The sequence below is a fragment of the Pseudopodoces humilis genome, chromosome 7 (assembly GCF_049639895.1).
Source record: "Pseudopodoces humilis isolate 2021_Gansu_Grassland_sample_001 chromosome 7, ASM4963989v1, whole genome shotgun sequence".
Lineage (NCBI taxonomy): Eukaryota > Metazoa > Chordata > Aves > Passeriformes > Paridae > Pseudopodoces > Pseudopodoces humilis.
The window spans coordinates 4,924,549-4,946,407 of NC_142206.1; the positions used below are offsets into that span (position 1 = coordinate 4,924,549).

Here is a 21,859-nt window from a genome sequence, read left to right on the forward strand (position 1 = left end):
GGCAGCTGCATCACTGAACAGGATCTTTCCATTGTGTTTCCCACTGCCACTGGAAAACACTGCAAGCCTGTGGGTCTGAGGTTTAAAAGCTACTTTTAGGTCAGCAAAAGATCTCTGGCCAGGACAATTCACTGAATTCACAGGTAGATCCTGAAATCCATTTCCAAGTGCATAAAAATCCAACGAAAAGGTGCTGAGCACACAGGAGTTCAAGGTGCTCTGGGCACAAATTCCCTGAACTGCTGGGAAATGGCTGGCTTTGGGCTGCTCCCGCTGCACACTGCACTTTCCAGAGCAGCCATCCTCCCTGGGAAGGCCAGGGAGAGGGGAAGGGGCACTGGGGCCCCTCTGGGAACCCCCAGCCCCAATTCTTGTCACTTGATGGGTGGCTCCTGATGTTGCACTTGGGGATGAGGGACAGGGGTGGCCCTGGCAGTGCTGGGGCAGCAGTTGGACCCGATGGTCCACAGGAACACCTGAAGAGGTCCTGGCAGGGGCACAGCATGGCCACAGCATGTGTTCTGCAGCACAGCTTCTTGTGCTTCAGGGCTTCTGTTTATTGGTACAGATTCACTAAATTTAACCTCATAAAAATCATTTGGCAAGACTTACTTAACATTAACTCAGAGTTCCAGAGACGCGTTTCTCGGGGTAGGCTCCTTTCCCGGCGCCACTTTTTCTCTACCGAAAGCGCATGCGCGAAGTGTCGCCATATTGGAAAGGGCACGGTAAGTATAAGCCGCCATTTTAGGTGTGGCGATGGTGAGTTCCGCCCAAACTCCGCCATCTTGCGTTTCGGAAGAAGTAATTTTCGGTTAGCCCGCCATATTTGATGTGGTATCACGTGACTTCAACCCAAGGCCGCTCGCTTGTGTTCTGGCAGGAATCACTTCCGGTGAGAGCCGCCATCTTATGTGTGGTATCACGTGAGTTCTGCCCAAACCCGCCATCTTGTATGCTGGCAGCAGCCGGGTCCGGGCCACCGCCGGCCCGGGCCGCCCTCCTGGGCGTTGCCGACTTTCATTTGCGGCCACCTCCGATCCTTGGCACCGGTGTTTGTCACTGTCCATGGCACAGACAGAGACACGCACACACAAGCCCGCACAGCTCGACCGAGCCCCATCCGGCACCGCCCCGCTCGCTGTCCCCGATCCGGTGTGTCAAGAGTTTCTTGCCCACGTAACACGGAAAGAACCACCCATCAACACCATGGTCACCGTTCGTCTCTTCTGCGCATACAAAAGCTTCATTAGTCACAGCCACCAGAAAAGCCTTCAGAGTCTGTGAGTTAAGGGTAGTTGTGGAAAAAAAAAATGCTTTTTCCTCATTCAGTTTTCTTTATGACAAATATTTCTGTTATTCATCACATTTCCAATAACAGAAGGCAGCTGATCTATGTTCCTGACAGGATATTCCTGTCCAAGTCTATGGTAATTTTTGATTTGCAGCTGCCTCATACGTCAGTGTTTGCAGATCCTGAGTGCAGAGGGGAGCAAGACATCTGTACTCCTGTTCTCCTGTAGATGCTGGATTTTATGAAGATCTCAACTTTGAGAGAGGCGAACCGCCAGTCCCAGCTCATTGCAGTTCCCCACAGGCGCACGAGGGAGTGCTGCAGGACAGGCTGTAAGCGTGTGGCGCTGTTCAGGGCTTCACCCTCTGCCCAGGCTGTCATTGCTGAGCTCTTCCCTCTGCCCTGTCAATAAGAGCAGGAAAAAACTGGATTCACTGCACGATCGTGCTCCGGCAGTGTTGAAGCAGTGATGAGATATTCATAAAATCCTGGAATTTTCTGGGCGGGAAGGGACCTTAAAGTCCATCCCATTCCAGCCCCTACCATGAACAACCACAGCTTCCTCTATCCCAGGTTGCTCCAAGACCCCAAGTCCAACCTGGTCTTGGACGCTTCGAGTCACTCCAGGGTCCTGTGAATTACTGCAGCCTGTCAGACTAATTAGTTTTTTCTTTGAATCCTGTAGGAGAGAAGCTGATTAACGGGACTGAGCATCATATTAACACAGCCATACGCTTCTGGGAGCCACTTTTGGGAGTGGCAAACTATGCATTTTTCAGGGACACCCAAAAAGTGAGTTTTTTAGTGACACCAAAGCAGAACTCATCGCCAGTTGCATGAAGTGAGCGCCTCAGGAAAAAAAAGAGGATGAATTTAGGACAGAAAAATAACGTAGAGAATCAGCGAGTGACAGCGGTTAGCAGAGGGAAAGGGCAGGAACACACGCAAGCAGGACTAGGAGCATGCCTTTCAGATGAGATTAACTGCGAACGCATTGTTTATGAAATTATTTATTTTGCCCCGCCGTTTGGTTTGCCGTTGGTGAAGTGAAAACTACATTTCCCGTGATGCCCCGGGGCGACGCAGGACGGCGCCAATCAGGCGGGGTGGGGCGGAGCTCGGGGCGTGGCCAATGGGGAGGCGGGAGCTGCTTGAATACTAAGGCGGCGGCAATTCCCAGTCATTCTGCTGGCGAGCAGTTGGTGTGTTGGTGGGAGTGACTCCCACGACCGGGAATTGTGTGCAGTACGTCTGGTTGGGTGGGGGGCGAGTCCGTGAAGAGTTCGCGGAGCTTGCGAGGCTCTGAGCTAAGGCGGCCTGAGGAGCTGTGGGGTCCGTGGAGGACTGTGGTCTCAGGGGCTGTGAGGTGCGCGGGGCTGAGGTTTGTGGGGCCCGTGAGGGGTGCGCGCCTGCGGGGTCCGGGGTGGGGGCTTGAAGGGCTGTGGGCCATGAAGGGTCCTCGTGGATCAGGGGAGTCCTTGGGGGGCTTCGAGGTACTCGGAACAGATGGCGGCGGTACACGTGAGGAGCGCTTGGGGAGCCGTGAGGTGTGGGGGTCTGTGACATTCCTGTGGGGCGGAGGGGCTCTAAGTTGTGAGGTGCGCGGGTCTCTGAAGACTCGTAAGGGGCGGGTGGCTGAGGCTGTGGGGTGCGCGGGGCTGAGGGGCGCTCGGAGATCCGTGATGGGCTGTAGTCTGAGAGGTGTCTGGGGTCTGGGAGAGAGTGAGAATAGAGGCGGCCTGAGGGGCTGTAAGGTGTGAGGTACGTGTGGCTGAGGGGCTGTGGGGGGATCGGTCCGCGAAGGGAGGTGAGCCTTGTAGGGCGGAGGAGCTGTGGCTGTGTGGGATCCTTGAGGGGCTTTAGGGGATGAGGTACATAGCGCGGGTGGCTGTGGCGCTCGGAGCCGTATTTTTCCGCCCGGCACGGCGCTGGGGCTGCCCGGACAGCGCGGGGTGCCCGGACCCGGCGTGGGGCGGTGCGTCCCGGGGAAGCAGCAGCCTCGCCTCCCCTCGGTGCCAGCGGGGGTCCCCGCCGGGCAGGGGTTGAGGCTCGGCTGTGTCCCCCTTCTGCTGCAACCCCTCGCGTGACTGGTGAAGGATCAGAGGGTCCCGACTAAGGCTGGCTGAGACTCCCCGTGGCCGGAGCGCAGCCATCGGCAGCCCCCGTGAGGAGGGTGGGGGGTCTCGGGGCAGCGAAAGGAGCAATCACTGGGGAGGGAACTGGGTTAATCTTAGTGGCTTTTGCTGCCAAGATTGCCTTGCGTGCGTTTCTTCCTTGTCAAGATTGGCTCTTTTTTAATGTATTTCCCCTAGTGGGGAATTAAACGCTGAAGTCCCTCTAAAAGTTGTGTATCTAAGCGGTGTGTTTTGGCTGCAAAGAAAATTCGGGGTGAAGGGGATGAGGAAAGCCGTCTCTGTCAGGTTTCAGGTCAGTACCCAGCCTTACAGGTGTCGGTTTCTTGTGAATGCAGGATTAAAGGAGAGGTGGTCATGTCCCAGGAGGACAGCCACGAGTGGGAGCTGAGCAAGGAGAATGTGTAGCCCCTCAGGCAGGGTCAGGTGATGTCCAGCTTGCAAGAACTAACTCAGTGCAAGACCTTAGATATTTGGCAGGGTAAGGATGCTCAAAATGGACGGGGAAAAGAGAGGAAGTTGTGTGTAAGCTGGTGGTTTGTGTCTATTGCAAATACAGATTTAATGATAGAATTGTGACATTGTTTGGGTTGGGAGGAACCTTACAGATGATCCAGTTTCACCTTCCACTAGCCCAGGTTGCTCCAAGCCCCATCCAACCTGGCCTTGGACACTTGCAGGGCTGGAGCAGCCACAGCTTCTGTGAGCAACCTGTGCCAGGGCCTCATCACCCTTCCAGGGAAGAATTTCTTCCCAGTATCTCGTCCAAAGCCACCCGGCTTCGGCTTAAGGCCATTCCCCCTTGTCCTGTCACTGCATGCCCTTGTGAACGATCACTCTCCTTCTAATGAGTCCCTGGCCATGTGTACTCTGTTCAAGTTCAGCAAGCTGATATTGCTAGAATAAGGTTTAAAATCTCTGTGGAGTTTTAAAATCAAGAAATGAAAGTTCTTGCTAAGCAGAGGAATTGGCAGAGGTGGCCCGCTGAAGTGTTTGGAGGGCAGAAGAGGAATGTGAGAGGGAAAATGTTAGCCAGGGAAGGGGAGAGAAGCCAGGCCTTAGTTAAATCTGTAAGAAAGAAGCGTAAGAGTTGAATTATATTGGAAAATACAACCTGAAGGAAGACCTTGTTGTCTGTTTTGTGCAAAGAAGGCATGTACAGTGTTCTGCAAGTCTTGTTTTGAAGTGTTTGTGAGGAAAACAGAAGAGTGCAGATCAAAAGAATTCAAGTGCCGTATCAATGGAATATTTATCCTGGCAACAGGATGACAGAAAGTAGCTTCCAATGGCTTAAACTAAGCATCAAAAGCAGCAGCTATGCTACAGGTGTTTAGGGCTGTTCTAGAGAAGTGATGCAAGACATTGTCTGAAGAGAATCAATCCTGTGAGATCAGATTTGTTTCATAGGTGCTCAGATAACCCCCCAGTGTTACCATGTTCCTTGTAGCTGAGAAAAGAAGAATAGAAAGTCACGAGATTGATGCCTGGAAACAGAACACCAACTGTTCCAGATCATGTTAGAATGATAATGTAAAAGCAAAGTCTTGAAAGCCTTGAGGTACCCAAAATGGGAAAAAAGAGCACTCAGAAATCGATGTTTAGAATTGATAGGATTGGGCAGTTTGACTATCTGGCCAATATTGTCCAATGAGAGCTGCAGTTGGTTAGGGTTAGGTAATCTCCTGCCTGGCTTCTGCCCTCCTCCCCTACCTTTTTTGTGCCAGTGATTACATGGTGCAGAATAAAATGTCCTTGGAGAAGTAACAGGCAAGACATAACAAAACTTGAGGAATGTGTCAATAAGTGCCTGTTCACTGTGGGAAAGAAAGGTGAGAAAGTACTGGGAGTTACACTGAGGCTTTTAACAGTCTACAGATCTACAAATACATGAAGAATACATAAAAGCTGAAAACCTTAGGTATCAAGATGATGAAAATAATTTCATCTTCTCAGTATGGATGTTGTTTTAAGTGAAGCTTGGTAACAAAATCTGGAATGAGGGATGGATGCAGCCAGGCTAAAATTTATGGAAACTCCAGGAACATTCTTTTCAGGTAAAAAGCAGTTTGGTTAAATGAATGGACAAGTTCAGTAAAGCACAGGTTTAATATAGCTGAGAAGAGTGATGAGGAATTATTAGTATAAAATTTCTTTTACCGGTCTCTTTGTGCTGCTTAAAACATTAATTCTCGTCCTCAAATGCTTCCATATTTCTTTTCATGTCTGCCCTTAGAGTAGTCTCTGCTCTCCTCTTAATGAAACTTCTTAGATTGAATGAAATAAAATATCCTGTTTCTGGCAGAAGATTTGAGGATGTTTAATTCCATTCCACTGAAGGGCAGTGCAAGACTAACCTTTGGTGAATGCTCTGAGCTACTAAAACCTGTACAGGGAAGAAGGGGTTTCTCTTATTGGTTTCAAGGTGACTCAGGAAGCAGTTTGGGAAATGATGGACAAGAGGAGTGAGTTTGTGAGGTATTCCCTGTGGGAATCTCCCCGCTGGAGAGCAGAAGTGAGAGCACTGCTAAACTCATGTCAGGAGTGGATGCTGTAACTCTGCTGGGCTGCAGGCCTTGGCAGGCAGCAAAGCCCGTGCCAGTGGTACCCTGAAGAGGGAAGCCCCCGTTAGTAGTGTGTAAATGTGTGTGTTTGGGCTGCATTTCTTGGTTGGCTTTGTTCATGTAAGACCCGTACATATCTGTACAGGCTTGATGGCTTATAGTGAAGCAATATTGTTAAGAAACATTGATGTGGTTGTTACAATGAATATTTCTTCAGCCTGTGAGCTATTTTTAGCTACAGTTGAAAAGTATAAATGTTAAGCTCTACAGTCAATCAATAAATCAACTTCTTGAACGGAAACAAGTGAATCAATTCAATCGCTGCCAGTTCCCACCATGTAACTTTTTTGTGCCCAACCGTCTCAGGGAATTGAAATAGTGAGATGTGAGTAGCGTGTTGTCCGACTGAATTCCACCTCTTCACTTATGGACCTCCGTGGAGGGACAGCTGAACAGTAGAACAGAAATGAGTGTACAGTTGATGGATGATATGGACATCTTGCACCTGGTGGTCCAGAAGCCCTTTGAACAGCAAACAGAAATGTAAAGGAGCAAGCAGAAAGAATGTTATGCTTTGTCTAAAGGGAATCACACAAGACTGTGGTTAACCAGTGTTGCTAAGAAACATAAATATTGTGGTTATCACTTTGGCAGTGGAAAATTTTACCCAAAGTTGTAAGAGTATATAAACTGAGCTGTAGAAACTATAAATTTGCTTCTTGCTTGGACCATACAGAGTCCTGTCTCTCAATTGCCATCAGACCTCACAAGCTGTTAAGGGATTTGCATGGTGCTGAGGTGGCTTCTGATGGGAAAATTGAAAAAAAACAAACTCTAGGTCTGGTGGTGGTTGGTGGACAGGAGAATGAATATTATCATGGAATTAGGACTACCTTGGCTGTCAAATGAGAACTGTGGCATCTGTGGAAAATAAGAAGCAGCTGGAATACCCAGCCTGAGCAGGGTATTCCCTGCAGTGTATATATATATATACACATATATATCCCTCAGTATGTATAAAACATTGCCTCAGGATAACAGGAACCGGGGCTGGTGAGGACACGCAGGAGGAGGAGTGTTCCTTGCCTTTTGGGTGCCAGTGTTCAGGTGCTGGGCTGTGCCTGTGTCAGAAGGGAATTCATCCTGGCAAAGTCTCCATCAAGTTTAATTTTCTGTAGAAGAAAACCTCCAAGTGAGCAGAAGATGAGGAAAAGGGAGATGCAGAGTGCAGAGGGGTGTGGGGACTGAAATGAATCCTGAAGTTGTTAATGTTGCCTTTCTTTCCGCAGCGTCCTCGCAGCACTGTGAGCTCTGGCTTGGAATTGGCCCACCCCCTACCCAGTTTCACCCCCTATGTGGACGAGTCAGCTCAGCCACAAATAATGTGAGTCTTGAGTCTGAGACGGGAGATTGCATTTGGAATTCTCCAAGCTGCTTCCTAAAATTGGGACTTATTTTGCCAAGTACTTAAGCCTCTCCTAAGCTAGAAGAATTTAAAAATCTGTCAGCCTGGAAGCAATTAGTGCTGCAGCTTGATGACAGAGGCTTCAGCAGAGGTTGCATAAGGACATGGGAAGTGTTCAATGCTGCTCATGATGTGGAAGCCTATATCATATTTATATATGCTAATGAGTTTAATGGCTTAACTCAGTGTGTTTACACAAAACCACAAGCTACCTGTCTTAGGGTGCTGTTTGCTGTGAAGCAGCTCCAAATTGAGGCAGACTTGTGGCTGATTTTTTCTGTCTTGGGAACTCTGTGCTCAGCATATCTGGAGTTTTATTCTGAAATAAGCTATCAGAGTTGCCATGCCAACAGTGTTGCTTATGTGAAAAACGAGGTTCACATAATTTTTATAGAATTTAAAAGTTTAATAAAAAAACAATTAGGAGAGAAAAATAAAGTAAAGTATACAGATACGGCCGGGTGTCTCTGCATTCAGCTAAGAGAGCACACCTTACTAACAAAGGATTGTCCCTTAAAAACAGAATCCTACTACATATCTATAAATTCTCATACATATTCATACATTCTTCTTAGGATCTTTGGTGTTGTTCTGTTTAGTTTTCTCTTGCCCCCTTCCCAATAGATCAATCTTCTCGGCGCCATTGAGATTTACATTCTCTGATACCAGGAACGCAATAAATTCCTCCCCCAGAGCTCTGGTCACTGCTGTCTTCATCTGGATAAGATAGTTTACAAATGCAGGAGTTCTCTAGCTATTATTTTTTTTTTTTTTTTCAGTCTTTGGGTTATACAAACAAAGACAGTTTTTATTTTAATACTATGCCATAACCTAACATATATGTATTATACTACTATTTCTAAATTTCATCAATAACAGAAATAAAGAAAACTATATTAGTACAACAAAATTTCTCATTCTTATACACATAACATTCATCTTAATATTTGCGAAAAGCCAATAACATAAAATGTATCTATAACACTTAGGTCATGGAGGAGTGAGTGTGCTGCTTGTACAGTGCTCCCTGAAATGCTGATAAATCCCAGGAGATGGGGTGGTTTAGTTAGAGCAGAGAAAAACACATTTTTTTGCAAGGTTGCTCTGCCTTTCTGTGGCTAAAGATGGCCAGGGAATAGACAGGCTCCTTGTGAGAGAGGAGTGGAAGAGGCTGTTTGGAATTGCAGACAGTTCCCACAGGTTGAATTGCATGGAATCAAGGAATGCTGAGGGGTGGTGAGCAGCACGGATTGCACTTGGGCTGCAGAATGGCTCTGACCTTGGCTGTGCCATTGTTTAGTTGATGAATGTGTACAAACTGCATTCCTGTTTAAACTGTAAGACTGTTTCTTTCTCCTGAAAATCACTGATGCCACACTGGTAAATCTCTTGGTATGTCTTGGATGAAGACTTGTTACTTGCCAAAGGCTGCAGCTTTGCAGAGCAGGGAGAGGGAAGGTGTGGGTAGAACTGAAAACCAGGCTAAGTTAGTTCTGAGCAATTTAGGCAGAGTCTTGTTATGTAGGTTTAGATGATGTAGTTGAAATCTTAAATGTAGTTTTTTCTTTTTTTTCTATCTTGGAATCCATTTTCTCCTGGCTTAATGGCCACCTGCTAGAAACAGTGCTTTTAAGACTGGGTATTAACTATTTTAAGTAATGTTGTATATGCTATTTTGGAAGAACCGTGGATTTGATAGAACCTCTTGGTTTTTCTTTACAGATGTAGGTCTGCTTCCCCCACCAGCTGCTGCTCCATTTTTCTCTATATTTGATGAATCGTCTACTTTGACAAATCAGAACATAAGGTAGAATTATTCAAGGCCTAGATGATTTCAGAGGGAAGGAAAACGGAAGCACCAAAGCCCTTGCTGTGGCAGCTGAAATAACTGTTTCTTGCAGGGATGTGTGGGGGTGTGTGTTGTGTTTTGTTTTGTTTATATTGGTATTTTTTATTTAATTACTCATAGGCCGTGATGAGGAAATGCTCTTCTGTTCTTCATCTTCAACCTAGAAGTATTTAAACTGCTCTATAACCTTCCCTCATTCTGGAGAACTGTATCTGTTGCTTCCTGTTAGTTCTGTAGTAGAAACTGGTTAACTGAGATGATCCATAGACTTAAACTCTAGGGAGGAATTTGTTGGAGCTGGGAAGCTGCTCCAATAAAAATGTAACTGACTGTAACTTCTTAGTTGTTCAGCAGGTCGTAGCCGGAAAAGTGCCCGTCACCCTCTCGCTGTTCTTAAGCCTGTGGATTCTCTGAGTGCCAAGGAAAGCGCAGCAGCAGCAGCAGCAGCAGCAGCCTGTGTAAGGAAACAGTTCAGCCCATGGCAGATTTCCTGCCCAGGAGACACCAGGGCAGCCTGTGCTGCTGTCACACTGAGTCAGCTTGGCTGGACTGGCATCACGTGTAAAAGCAAGGCTTCCAAAGTGCTGCCTGGCACGACAGTAATGGAACAGGGGTGATGATGAGATTATACTGGAAATATCATCTTGTGGCTGTGGCTGCCTCGTCCCAGGAAGTGTTCCAGGCCAGGCTGGATGGGGCTTGGAGCAACGTGTGGAAGGTGTCCTTGCCCATGGTGAGGGGGTGGAAGGCGATGGTCTTTGAGGTCCCTTCCATCCCAGACTGTTCTGGGGTTCTATGATAAATAGAGTTCATGAAGACTGAATGTCCTGTTCATGCTGGATGGAGGTGAAGTGGAAGAGAGGGAAGGGAAATATCCAGCTTTTAACTGAAGAAAAAATTAGAAATCTGCAGGCTTTCACTGTCTTTTTTGGGTTTTTTTCAGAATGAGCTGAGTGGAATTGAATGTTTGGCTGAGGATGCAATTGTGACAGGCTCCTACAAGAACAAGACCCTTTGTGCCAACCCAGAGGACACGTGTGACTTTAACAGGGCTGCCTACCTGGCCTCAACGCCCTTCCACGGGGTGGTGGCTCAGAGAGTCCCAGCTCCTGCTTTCTCTCAGAGTGAACTGAAGGAGGAAGATAGTCCAGAATCCAGGAGTGCACCTCAGACTCAGGAGACACCAGTGTGTGAAGGAGCATATATGAAGCTTGGAAAGTGGCAGAGATGGACCCCCTTGGAGAGCAGCAGTGTGTCACTAGAGGACATGGACCAATTCATACAAACACGTCTCAGTGGTGTCATAGAAAAAAGAGAGCTTTTATTCTCCTGACTCCAGTATTTATAGATTTTTTTGTCATTGACCAGGGATTGGATGATTGTTATAAATTAAATGCAGCCAAATTTATGAATAATAATTTTATTGAACAATTTGTAAATTTTAGTTATGGAAACAACCACATCACAGTTAAGGTTGAAGTGTCGAGCCTGGGATCGGCGCTGGGTGAACTCTGAATCAGTCTCCATCGCCCTTATTCCTCCAAGTTCACCCAGCAAACAACCACTGTCCAGAGAGGTCACGAGCTAGCTCAGGGGCTCTCTGAGAACTCCGGAAGACCAAAAGGACATCTTCCAAACCGCGGCAAAAATTTGCTCATAAAATCTGAGTGCACGAAGAACCCACGTGAGAAAAAGGCACCGTAAGTATTGTCTGGTTGAGCAGGGCAATTGAGCGTGAATGAGACGTGATTTTATCATGAAGTGAGTGTGGACCCCAAGGCTGCAGTTCTGTCTTCCTGTGAGGGAAACGGTCGGCTACGGGGGAAGCGTGTGGAAAATTCCCAAAAAAATCCTGTCAAAAAACCCAGAATGGAAAGTTGTCAGTAGGAGAGGGGGACTTTGTGAGAAAGAAGCACAGCTCACCTTGTAGTTCCAAAGGGAAAGTTCCAGTCGGGAACGCATAAGAGTCATTCCCAACTCCTGTTAACCCAAAATCGGGCAAGAGTGGTTTTGGGGGGGAAATCTTGGGAAAGGGACTTGGTTCACCCAAAGGGAGAGGTTCCAGGAATGCGCCGAGGAATTCCCAGCTCCCAAGTGGTTTGAGGAAAAAGGGGGAGTGTTTTGGGAAAGGAAACTTGGATCACATTGTAAACCCAAGAAATTTAGTAAGAATTTTTCAGGAGGGTAATAAAAATATCCCGTTCACGTCAAGACCGAAACCAGGCAGAGTTTCGGAGGTCAATCTCAGGCGGCTAGGAAGGATGGAGATGTTCCGGTGAGTTCAGGAACTGGTAAACCTCCTAGTCAGGTCTGAAAAGTCAGTAAGGTTCAGGAGGCTTGGTAAGAAAGTCTACCTGGAAAAGTCTGGCAGAAAGGGTATAAAGGAGAGCTCATTACCAGTCTAACATCATACAGGTCGGTCCCCCACTGGATCAGTAAACTGGTAACATAAAGTAAGAAAAAATATATATATATAAGAGCTCAGTACAGGGTCTTTTTTTTTTAGTTATTTTCTAGAAAGATTCTTTTGTTTTAAAAATATGGGGTTGAAAAAGAGCAAGATCCAGAAAAAGATCTCAGAAAAAACTTCTGTTAAACCAGAAAAAGGCATACCTGACATCCCCTGAGACAGCCCCTTGGGATGGATGTTAGAACACTGGGAGGAGTCCCCTGCAAGAAGGGGAAAATCCAAGGAAATGATGGTTCATTTCTATGTAGAGCTGTGGGGAGGAAAAGAGATATGAAAATTTGTGGTATGGCCTGTATTTGGAACATTTGAAAAGTGGACGTGTAAGGCTTTGCGCATGGACGTAGATAGCAAGCAAAGCAAGGAAGAAGGGGAGAGTGAATACGCCGAGTTGTGGGAGGGGGCGGAGATTCGGATGTACCCTGTGAAGACGGATAATTCTGCCACAAACCAGGGTGAGATGTGGGAACCTTTAGACCACCTTCCTCCACCCTATCTGATGCCTATACCACAACCAAGGCAGGCACAGGCGGCGCCACTAACACACCCAACTGAGCTGCTTTTGCCAGCTTCAGCAACGCAAGCCCCTCCATGGACGGCGACAGCACCCCCGCCAGAACAGCAGCAATTAGGGCAAAAATCACCTCATACCAACTCTCCCCCAAACACACAGCACCTGAGCTGGACTCGGCAAGCCCTCCCAACTCACTCACTAACCCTCCACCAAACCTGCAGATAGGGATCTCCACACCACCAGTTAGGAGAATGCGGCAAAAGGTAAAAAAGACAAACTGGGAGGACAGTGAAAACGAGGATGATAGACACAATTTGTTCGCACTAAAGGGAGTGCTGACTGCCCCAGGTATTCTCGCATATGTACGTGTACCAATTAATACCGAAGATGTAAGAGCATTCAAAAGGGAAATGGGGAAACTCATGGATGACGTGTTAGGGGTGGCAGACAGGCTAGATGAATTTTTAGGCACCAATATCTATACTTAAAAAGATATAATAGCCATACCACAATCCTTGTTTAACAATGAGGAACGAGAGTTAATAAGACAAGCAGGAATGGGAATGGAGGAACCCGCATGATATTCCAGGGGAACAAAAATGGCCAAACCAGAGACCAACCTGGAATGCCCAAATAGAAGAAGGGAGACAGAGCATGATTGACTTAAGGAATATGGTAATCCCAGGGGTCAGGGAAGCAGTTCTGAGGGGTCAAAACATCAGTAAGGTATTTGGAGAATGTCAAAAAAAAGGATGAAACCCCAACTGAATGGTTAGAAAGATTGAGAAAGGGTTTGCAAATGTACTTGGGAACCAATCCCAATTCTCCGATAGGAGAAGTATTATTAAAAACCCAGTTTGTGGGAAAGGCATGGGAGGATATTAGAAGAAAGCTGGAGAAAATAGATAACTGGTAAGAGAAAGAATTACAAGAGCTACTCAGAGTAGCACAGAAGGTGTGTATGAGAAGAGGAGCAGCAGAAAATACAAGCAAAAGTGCTAGTGGCTGCAGTCTGAAAAGCACAAAAACAAGAACGTCCCCCTGAACCAGAGAAACCAGCAAAAGACAATATTCAGGGACACCAAGTGCCCCAGAAGAAAAAGGACCTCAGCTATCTGATGGCTCACATATTGTGTCACTACTGTGAGAAAAAAGGAGATCTAGTGAGCAGTTGTAAACAAAAAGAAATAGACCAAAAAATGTTCCAGGAAGATTAGCAGGGCCAGGAGCTTTTTATTTTAGGGTCCAGAAGATCGAGAGAGCCCTTGGTGAAAATAAAGGTAGGACCCAAAAAGGAAGTCATGGAGTTCCTTGTGGGCTCTGGGGCTGAAAAAAGTACATTTAAAAAATTGCCACTGGGCTGCGTAAAAAGCAAGGAAACTATAACTGTAACTAGGGCAAAAGGGGAACCGTTCAAGGTTCCAGTGGTAAAGGACGTGGAAATAGAATCAGATTATAAAATTTGTTTAAAGGATATGCTGTTAGTAAAGGAGGCGGATTACAATTTGTTAGGGAGAGACCTTATGGTAGCCCTTGGTGTAAATCTATCCATAAAGGATGCACAAACAGTAGTAAATTTATATAAGCTATCAGCTAAAGATGAAAAAGAAATAAATCCTAGTGTTTGGCATACCCCAGGGGAAGCAGGAAGGGTGGAAATGGAACCTATAGTAATTGAAATAGACAGACCAGAGGACCCCATAAGGATAAGGCAATATCCTATTCCCATGGAAGGAAAAAAGGAGTTAAAACCTATAATTGATGATTTAATAGCAAGAGGGACCCTAGAACCATGCATGTCCAGACACAACACCCCTATACTTGGAGTGCGAAAAGCAGATGGAAGTTACCAATTGGTGCAAGACCTCAGAGCGGTGAATGAAAGGACGAAGACACGGTTCCCCGTGGTAGCTGATCCCCATATGCTTCTAAGCCAGCTGTCCCAAAAGGACACATGGTATAGCACAATAGATCTCAAGGACTCTTTCTGGGCTTGCCCCCTAGCCGAAAACAGCCAGGATTACTTTGCATTTCAGTGGGAAGACTCAGAGATGCACAGAAAACAGCAGCTCAGGTGGACATCTCTACCACAAGGTTTTGTTGAAAGCCCGAATTTATTAGGTCAAGCCTTAGAACAATTACTAAGCCAGTTCACCCCAATGGAAGGTACCAAGATATTGCAGTATGTGGATGATTTATTGGTAGCAGGGGAAAAGGAAGAGGAGGTGAGGTCTTGCACCATAGCTCTGCTAAATTTCTTGAGAGACAAAGGGTTATAGGTATACAGGTCAAAGCTGCAGTTTACGGAACAGGAGGTAAAGTATTTGGGACACTGGATTACAATAGGGAAAAAGAAACTGGATCCCAAATGAGTAGCGTGTATCCTAGAACTCCCTCCTCCACAAACCAAAAGAGAAATCAGGCAGCTGTTGGAGTTATTCAGGTACTGCCGGCAGTGGATTGAGAGATATAGCCAGAAAGTGAAATTCTTGTACAAGAAGCTGACTACAGGTAAGCTGAGGTGAACAGAACAAGATAATAGAACTAAAGGAAGCATTGATAACAGCACCTGTATTAAGCTTACCAGATGTAAAAAGGCCATTTCAAATCTTTATAGACGTTAACAATCACACGGGCCCGTGGAGTATTGACACAGGATTGGGCTGGAGTAAAAAACCTGAAGCATATGTTTCCAAACTACTGGACCCTGTAAGCAGGGGATGGCCAACTTGTCTACAGGCAATTGTGGCAGTAGCTTTACTGGTAGAAGAGGCAAAGAAAATAACCTTCGGGGCTCTCCTGGTAGTGTATACTCCTTGCAATGTAAGGAGTATATTACAGCAAAAAGTGGATAAATGGCTCACCGATGCCAGGCTTCTGAAATACGAAGCAATATTGATTAACTCCCCAGGGTTGGGGTTGAAGACCACAGCAGCTCTAAATCCAGCTCAGTTTTTGTTTGGAGAAGCAAAGGAAAGCCCAAGACATGATTGTGCAAATCTAATTGAATTCCAGACAAAAATAAGACCTGATTTGGAAGAAGAGGGATTAGAGGAAGGGGAAAAATGGTTTGTGAATGGTTCAGCAGAGGTAGTTGAAGGGAAAAGGAGGTCGGGGTATGCGGTCATAGATGGCAAATCAGGCTAAGTAATCAAATCAGGAGTTTTAAGCGCTTCTTGGTCGGCTTAAGCATGTGAATTATGCGCAGTACTGCAAGCACTAAGGAAATTAAAAGGAAAAAAGGGAACTGTTTCACGGGCCCCAAGTATGCTTACGGGTTGGTGCACACTTTTGGAAAAATCTGGGAAGAGAGTGGGCTAGTGAGCACCTGGGAAAAAGAACTGATACATGAATTGATATGACAGATCCTAGAGGTAATTAGAGGTCCTGAGGCGATTTCCATTGTACATGTAAAAAACCACCTGGTGGGAATGCAATTTTGAACTAGAGGGAATAATTTGGCAGATCAAGAAGCAAAAGGGCTGACCTCCTTTTAATAAATACCCCAGAAATAATAGAAAAAGAACCGCTGAACTATCAGGGCAGACCCTCACAAAAAGAAATAGAAAACTTTGAAAAAATAGGAGGTCAATTGATAGATGGAAGGTGGAGGCTGCCAGATGGCAGAGAATTAGTATCCAAAGAATATGCAAGAAAGATCCTGAACAGACTGCACCAACAGATACATTGGGGAACACAAGCCCTATCTGAACAATTTTTGAAGTTTTTTGGGTGCAAGGGAATTTATGAAATAGCAAAACAAGAGATACTTGGGTGTACCATATGCAGAAAAATAAATCAAACTAGGGCATGACAGGTGCCCCTAGGGGGATGGTCAGTGGCATACAGACCGTTTGAAAGAATCCAAGTTGATTTTACTGAATTACCTAAGGTAGGGAGATATAAATATCTATTGGTAATAGTAGATCAAATAACATGGTGGGTGGAGGCTTTTCCCAGTGCACAGGCAACTGCCCAAGTAGTCTCCAAGGTAATCCTAGAAGAAATAATACCCAGATATGGTATAGTAGATTAAATCAATTTGGACCAAGGCACACACTTTACCTCAAAAGTTATTAAACAATTAGTAGAAGCTTTAGGAATCAGGTGGGAATATCACACCCCTTGGCACCCTCAGAGCACAGGGAGAGTAGAAAGAATGAATCAGACTTTGAAAAATCATCTGTCAATGTTAGAGACAAAAATGTCCTGAGTCAAATGCCTCCCTTTGGCTCTACTAAATATTAGAACAAAACCACACTCAGAGGTGGGGTTATCCCCCTTTGAGATGCTATATGGGATGCCCTACAGGCATGGGATGCCAGTCAATCACCCCAACATTGAAGATAATCAATTACAACCATATTTAATAACCATTAACCAAAATTTGCAGGAATTACAGAAGAGAGGATTTATAACCCAAAGCACTCCCTTAGGATTCTCAATCCACCACATTCAACCTGGAGACAAGACCTGGAAGGAAGTCCTGCTAGCTCCTCGCTGGGAAAGCCTGTTCCTCGTTTTACTGACCACTGATACAGCTGTTGCACTGCAGAAAAGGGTTGGATGCATGCATTGTGAGTAAAGAAAATAGAACCAGAGAAGGAGTCCGAGTAGAGAATAACCTCCTCTCCTGGAGACTTGAGGATAAAACTACAGTGACACCAATGTCCGAAGAATGCACCATAAGTTGTTCAAATCCCAAATGTCCTTGTTATCCATTTATACATTTTAAGTGTAACTATTGTAACGAGATTTGGGTGGTGCATTGCAAAAGAGGGAACAGACCAGGATTGTGTTTTAAGTGTTTAGAGGCGGAGCAAAACTTGACCAGTTTTATCTTAGTGCTCGCTACAAATCTAGGCTTACTAGAGTTGGATTCTCCACTGTGGTTTGGGTATCAGTTATACAAAAAGGAGATAAGGGGAAAATTGGATTCACAAGCACAAGTTTTAGCAATCGAGTGCCGGAAAGAAAGCAAAACTCCCTGTTCTGCTGAAGCTGTGAAACTATCTAGGTGAGGTGCCTTTAAGAGACGGTACGCAGCTTGATCAGGCCATGATATCTCAGGAAGGTATTCTTGCTGCCAGGAAGATGGCTTACCCCACTGCCAGCTGCAACCCGGTGGGCGAAGGGAAAAGCAGAGGAACATACCTGTGGGTGATCCTGACAATCCTGAGCCTAGCCCTGTACTTGACGGGTGACCTGCATTCAGAGAAGCTGCAGAGCGCTGAAACACAGGCCCTGATGGATAAATGTAAATTGTGCCTCAAAATGGTCTTAAAGGAACAGAGGGAGACAGCACAAAAGATACACCAAACCTCGAATCACTGTCCAGAAAACGCAGAGAGCAGAGATTGCAGATACAATGACACTCGGCTTAAAATATGTGAATGGGAAGGAAAGACAATTTGTCATAATCCTGTTGTGAGAGCTAAAAAAATTGGTCAAGTTTCTCTCTAAGGAAAAAAATAAAAAACCATCTAAGACATAAACGAGATCTTAAGCAGATAGTGGACATCCCAGTTTGCCAACATTGCAACCGCACCGTCTGGGTTGGAGGTAGGAAAGATTCCATTTTCATGTCCTACTTCCAGGTTAACGAATTATATTATGATAAGAGTAAGCTAGAAATGTGCATGATGAACGGGAAAGCCTATTGGGTGGGAAAAACTTAAAATTTGGGAAGCTAACATCCAGTAGTGATCCTGTCGTGTTAGATCTCTTAAAGGAGAATTATGAAAGAGTATGTTTAAAATTTGAAGAGACCTTTTGTTTTTCAAGGGATAAGGAAGGGATGGAACCAGAAAAGAAAATACAATAGGTGTCAATGGAACTAAAAAGACGGGAGGCAGAGGCTAGAAAGAAAAGATTAGAACAAGAAAGGCTAAAAACCCTGAGTGAGCAATATGAACAATTGGAAAAACAATATAATGCATGGAGCTTACCAGCATCAAATAAAAATTTACTTATAGATTTGATGCAAGAGATTGCCACAGAACTTGAACTCACAAAGTGCTGGATATGTGGGGGGGTTGAAATCGGCAGAAAAGTGGCCATGGAAAGGGGAAGGATTAGCTCCAGAGCAGCTCCTAAAATGGGATGACATGCAAACCTCAAAAATCATGCCAAGACCCGAGGGGTGAGTTTTGGATGACAGGATCATTGAAACTCTCTGCATTAGCAGAGAAGGAAAAGAATACACTCAAGTGGTAGGGTATACTCTATGTATATCCACCCTGACAATAAATTCAGAAAGCAAAACCAAAGTGTGGCAGCCAGAAACCCCTGCAGGCTGTTGGAGCCACGAGAAAAGTACGAGCTGCGAATAGTTCGATTTGGTGGGGTTATGTTGGTATAAAAGCACTGGAACAAATCCTTACCAATCCCTAGACAATTGAAAGGAATTCTGGGACAAGGCAGAAAACATTAATATGAAATGGAATGTCCCTAATTGAATATATTTGATTTGTGGTAAGAAGGCTTATAGTGAATTGCCCAACAGATGGAAAGGTTCTTGTACCTTAGGACTAATCACACCCTCCTTTTTTACACTGCCTAGAACCGAGAGCAATCTCCTGGGAGCCCCCCTGTATGAGACCTTGAACAGGGAATAAAGAGAAAATAAGAAAGTACTTCCAATTGCGGGAGGGAGTCAAAAATGGGCAAAAGAGGGTTGGCTGGTAAAAGGGATTATAGAGTACTATGGTCCTGCCACCTGGGCTCAGGATGGAAGTTTGGGATACTGTACCCTGATCTACCTCCTAAATTGGCTCATAAGATTACAAGCAGTAGTAGAAATAGTGTCTAATCACACTTCAGATGCTCTCAAGTTACTGGCACGACAAAACTCTCAAATGCGGGCATTTGTTTACCAAAATCGAATAGCATTACACTGCTTTCTCGCAGAAGAAGGGGGAGTTTGTGAGAAATTCAATAAATCAGAATGCTGCATTGAAATTGACGATTATGGGAACACAATAAAGAATCTGGCAGCAGAGATTAAGAAGGTAGCACATGTCCCAGTCCAAAAATGGAATTCCATACTACAGGCATCTTGGTGAGACCATTTGTTTGATGGAGTGTGGTGGAAAAAAATAATGTTTTTCATGGCTTGTTCGGTTGCAGGGATGGTATTTCTGCCTTGTCTCATACCATGTCTTGTCAGGCTGATACTTGCAAATAGCAGCCTTGCTTACTGATCCCCAAATGGCCACACGGAATTCAAAGAAACCTCCAAATGTAACAAAAATCTTTGAGCTAAAAGAGGAGGAACAAAAAGGAAAAGCAGCTACAATACTGGCAAAATTCAAGGCCCAAGTGAAAGATAGAAAAGGGGAATATGAGAGCTATTGCATCTGAATGGAAGAGGAAGGAAAAGATAATAAGACCCTGCCCTAAGAATTCAAATTTTATAAAGGTAATACAACAAACATTGAATTATAATAACAATATAAAACGGCAAGGGATTGTAATATATGGTTGTATAATTTGTGTTTTATTGTACATGTATATAAGCAGTAAGAAGAAATACAAACATACGGTTACATGTATCAAACACACATGCATAGCAAGGAGTTGCAACACGACAGCCTGACAGCCCGGAGCCAGAGGAGAAGGACAATTTGCAAAAGAACAGAATGGCACCAAGCAGAACAAAGCCCACCCAAGCAAGATCGGCATACTAATGACTCAGTGATTTATGCCTAATACCGGACTGATCTGATTCTCCAAACCATGCATTTCAATATTCAATTCCTGTAACTCTCCCCCTTCCGTGGAACTTCATTAACAAACCAAACAGAAAATATCTCCAGATCATGCATCTCTAAACTCAGTTCCTGTAAAGCCACTCAAACCTTTCCTCCCTTCTCCGAAATCTAGTTAACACACCTACAGTAAATATGAATATGCAACAAACCCTGGGAAAAAGAACTGTACAGCCTCAGGCTGTAGAAACTGTATAAAAACTCACTCCTTCAAAGGACATACGGCGAACTTGGGGGAATCAGGGCGGTAAAGAATGATTCAGAGTTCACCCAGCACCGATCCTGGGCTCGAGACTTCAACCTTAACTGTGATTGTGGTTGTTTCCATAACTAAATTTTACAAATTTTTCAATAAAATTATTATTGGTAAATTTGACTCAATTTATAACAATAATTGTTACCACCTTTGCAATGACACTGGTCATGCGAAACATCCACCAAAAGACATTTCTTAGAAGGAATAGATAAACATCTGTGTTTATAGTTACTTTCCTGGGAAAGTGTCTGTAATATATGTTGGTATAATTCACGTTTTAAAATCAGGTATAAAGCATTTTTTTCTTGTATAAAACACAAACGACTTGGGATTGCAAAAGCTGCTGCCTAGAGAACCCAGGAAGAGGAGTAATTTGCTAGAGAATAAAGACAGCACCGAGAAGATGGGTCTACCCGGGCAAGATGGGCTTACCAACGACCCAGTGCTTAATGCCTGCTACCACTCTAGTCTAATTCCTCAGGACTATGCATCTTAATGTCCAGTTCCCAAAAATCTACTCAAACTCTCTTCCCTTCTCCGAAATCTCATCAAGAGATCAGCAGAAATATGAATATGTAACAACACAAGAAGGACAAAAAAACTGAAGCTGCATAGCTTCAGGCCGAAAAAACTGTGTAAAACTCGGCTCTGCGAAGGACAGTTTATGAGCTTTGGGGGAACCAGTGCAATAGAGGCTGGTTCGGAGTTCACCCAGCGCTGACCCCCGGCTCGACGCTGACTTTGATTTTGGCTGTTCTGAAATTTGATTTTGCAAATTTTTCAGTAAAATCCTTATTGACAGAATTTGGCTGATTTCATTTATAACAGTGTCTAAAAACTATGAAAACAAAATCAGAAGGCTTATTTTTCAGGGCCACAGCAGTGTGGAGTGCTGCAATGGTCCAGACCTACAGTTAGGAAGGTGAGATGCTGGGGACAATGGGAGCTCAAGTGTCAACCAAAGAAAAAGCTCAAGTGTCAATCGAAGAAAAAGCTCTAGTGGTTTTATGGACTCTTTCATTTGGCGAACGAGGGATAAAATCTGATAAACAGGTGCTGCAAACTTTATTGTTGTGGTGTAAGAGCCAAGGGGTAAATGCTACCATAGAAGCCGCATTTAGTTTTAAAAACTGGGAACGGGCTGGTGAATTGATTTTTGAGTCAGTCTTTCGAGGCAATGAGACTGGTATAAATATTATCACTCCCTGGGGGCTGGTGCTGGATATCTTGAAACTGCTGAAAGCTGAGCGAAATGCAGGAGCAGCAGCTGAGGTACCATGGGCACCCCCTGACAAGACACCCAGTGATGGTGGAGCACAGGAGGGAGCGGATGGGGGAGTAGGTGCCACATTGAGTTCGCAAGCGGAAAGGACTGACAAAAAACTGGAAGGGGAGTGGCTGTCATCTGAGCCTCCTATCCCTGCAACACCGCCCATGCCATGCACACCTTGTCCTACACCCCCGGTTTCTACAAACCTGTTCTATGCTCCTCTGCCTACAGGTGACTGGAGAGGTGATGAACATATGCCAACAGCCCCACCAGTGCTCGATA

General features: G+C 45.1%; 1 long non-coding RNA gene across 8 annotated transcripts; it reads left to right on the plus strand.

The window, feature by feature from the left end:
- Positions 1-651: 651 nt before the first annotated feature.
- On the plus strand, positions 652-21,111 carry LOC106628493 (uncharacterized). Of its 8 annotated transcripts, none has more exons than XR_015772912.1 (6): positions 652-1,283; positions 1,980-2,086; positions 7,277-7,371; positions 9,175-9,259; positions 9,645-9,759; positions 10,245-21,111. It is a non-coding gene; the product is annotated as an uncharacterized LOC106628493 (long non-coding RNA). The 8 variants fall into 8 exon arrangements; XR_015772908.1 differs by lacking the exons at positions 652-1,283; positions 1,980-2,086 and adding an exon at positions 2,495-2,660 and having other exon boundaries at positions 10,245-11,001; positions 11,903-21,111; XR_015772907.1 differs by lacking the exons at positions 652-1,283; positions 1,980-2,086 and adding an exon at positions 2,495-2,660 and having other exon boundaries at positions 10,245-11,001; positions 16,676-21,111.
- Positions 21,112-21,859: the final 748 nt, after the last annotated feature.